Below are 2,956 nucleotides of genomic sequence, written 5' to 3'. Positions count from 1 at the left end.
GTCTTTGACCTCATCAAGCCACTAGGCCAGACCAAGAAGACATTGCCAGCATCCGTCATGGATAGGAATGGTCATGCAACCTCCATGAACCTGATGATGCTTTCGTCCTATAAAAAGACTCTCGTTGCCGCCATTGCTATCAGCCTGCCCGGGTACATCAACCTCTGCTTTGGTATAAGATTTGACTTCTTGTAAAATTACCACCATCCTCAGTTCTCGGCATGGTGCGAGAATCCAGTCTTGATCCTGGCTCCCTGAGGAGGTCAGAATAAACTAAACATCACGATACCTCAGCAAACATATCCTTTGCGAGTGGGACCGAGTAGCTCCTAAGGTTACATCTGTGTGAATGCCCAGGAAGCATCCTTCAGGTGTATCAAAAGCATGAAATCTCCTCTGAAGACTCTGAAGAAAAATAATGTACAGACTTTACTGTTTCCATGCTAAAATTTGTTTGATGAACAAAAGGGAAAGGTTGATGATCAGCTGCCAGCTTCGCCATCCTGTTATCCACCAGAAAGAGCAAACTGTAGAAACCCGGAGACTTGTTTTGAACGATTTTGATAGGGTTCCAACATCCCTTCCACCTCTGCTCGCAAGGCCAGGTCTTTCGCGGATGTCAGGTGCCCCATTGGGAACTCTATCGCAACTAGGGATGGAAGGGTAGTAAGTACCCATCCGAAAAAACAATTCCTATCACACACTCAGCCCCATGTCTCTACCATGTAGTCTAGAGATGACACAGGCAACCTCTTAATCTCGGCAACGGGTAAGTGGGAAACGCCAGTATCTGTATTTCCAATCCCCTTCCCTGTTTTCACTGGCTGCTGTTCCCTTCAAAGGGCGTGGGCCCATGAAGGAGTGAGAATGGTGGACCAGAAAGTCTTGCAAAGCTGTTCTCCATGATTCCACTGCCACCTGTGCAGGACCAAGTAAACACCGCACCGGTGATTTCCGCAATGCCAAAGCCACCTCTAGGGTGGACAGGAAAAATGATCACCTTCCCACCCAATAGTACAAGGCGCTTGTACCTCAAAGTGTTCGGGGTTAACAACCTCATCAACTTTGTAAAGTACATGACTGCTCCTAATCCCTGATCGAGCAGGAACAGCATGGAGAGCAGCAGAGGCCAAATATCCAAGGATGCCGCCAAGGATTCCTAAAGTGAGGGAGCAGCAGGACCTCACCTGACCTGCTGAATTGAAGTGAATTCTCAGACCCACTGGTCTAATACCACACCCGATCCAGGGCCAGGTACATGAGATCTGGTCACAGCAACTCCAACAAGGGCTTTGATCTTTGAGGAGCACCAAGGTGCTGATCAATGACAGAAGTGCCCCCAAAAGGTGGAACCATGGTTTCCTCCCCCAAGCAATTGCACTTCACTAGAGGACTACTAACTCAGGTTAGTCTGACTCAGAGGGCTGCAGACCATGGTCAGGAGTCTTCGAGACATCCTGGCCCAAGAAATCTCATTCATCGCTAAGGCTGAAGGTGAGGCAGCATGCTTCGGAGACTCCTCCCAGCCTCATGAGTCCAATTTCGTGCCCAGGACAGAACCAGGAATGTAATCGGGAGCTGACAGAAGCCTGGACAGGCCAAAAGCAACGTGAGAAGAACTCATAGCGTGGGATCCAGTAGAAGCAGAAGCACCAAGTACTTGTCATACTGTGGGTCAGGGCACAGAGACAACCATAGTCCCGTGCTCAGAGGCAAGGAGAGCAAGCACTCCGGCCCCCATTGTCAGCCTACCAAAGTGCACACGTGCTCTAGTACGACCTCAAAAGGTGCCATCCTATTTAACTAGTTTAAGGGCTCGATGAAAAAAGGAGGCACAAAAGTTCAGTGACCTGGAAGAAAGGAAGATGGAGGTCAACCCAGCTACTCCATCAACCTTGGAGCAGAAAGTGTATGGGGCCATGCACTTCTGTTCTGGTTGGCCATCGAAGCAGCTGTGGTCTTCAAGGTAGTTGGGACCCAAGCCATGGCCCAGGGCCAAAACACCGGGTCCCAGCCAGAGCACCAGAAAAGTACTGCACAGGGCAGGGACCCGTGATCCCAGAATGGTCCCTTGGACCATAGCTCAGGCCTGGGATACAGGGTCCGAGCCACAGCTCTGGGGGCCAGGACACAGGTCCTGGCCCTGGTCCCATGCACTAACCCCAGGGGGCCAGGATATAAGGCCTGGAACCACATGTGAGCTGTCCACCTCCCTCAAAAGAGAAGTGGTGTCACAGGGAGTCCTATCCCTGCAACTGTAGCTCACTCTATCCTGGCTTCTTCGGTTTCCTTTTCATCTTCCTCCTCCTCTTTATCTCAGTAGAAGAGTCAAAATCCGAGTAGGAGGCTGAAGAGGACAACAATAAGGTACACTGTCAAAGGGTAAGGGGAAAGCACACTCACAAGGTCCTGCGACCATGCAATTTGCATGTTCAGAATCACAACCGCTGACACTGAAGGAGGGCAACAGCTCTAGACCCTTTGTCACAATGGTCGTAGCAACTGTCACAGGGGAATGAGTGTGGATCACCAGGTGGATCACCAGGATCGAGGCATGAATTGCGAACCCCGGTGACAGGGGTAGCACTATCTTGTCCAACCATATTCCCCCGTTCCGCCAGGGCCTGGGCTTTCGACATCAGCACCTATCTGCCGTGATGGGAGTTACAAAAGTAACTTACCCACCTTCTAGTTTTATGGGGGAACCATCAGTATCCATGACACCATGATAACCACCATGCCCATCACCACTTGAGACGCAAGTAAGCACAGGTTCTACCGGGGAGGATTAACCTAAGCTACCAACTCCCTAAGGTAATGGAAAACCTACTTGAAAGACATATGGAAGAAATGACTTCCTTATGTCAACTCATTGATAGCAGACTGCCTGACATCCAAGGGTATGGAGTTCCAGCCTCTGATGGAGTGGCAAACATCAGGGGTTCCCCATACAAGT

The sequence above is a fragment of the Palaemon carinicauda genome, chromosome 2, assembly GCF_036898095.1.
Source record: "Palaemon carinicauda isolate YSFRI2023 chromosome 2, ASM3689809v2, whole genome shotgun sequence".
In the NCBI taxonomy this organism is placed as follows: Eukaryota; Metazoa; Arthropoda; class Malacostraca; order Decapoda; family Palaemonidae; genus Palaemon; species Palaemon carinicauda.
The sequence above is the reverse complement of the archived record's forward strand: the minus strand, read 5'-3'. Positions refer to the sequence as shown.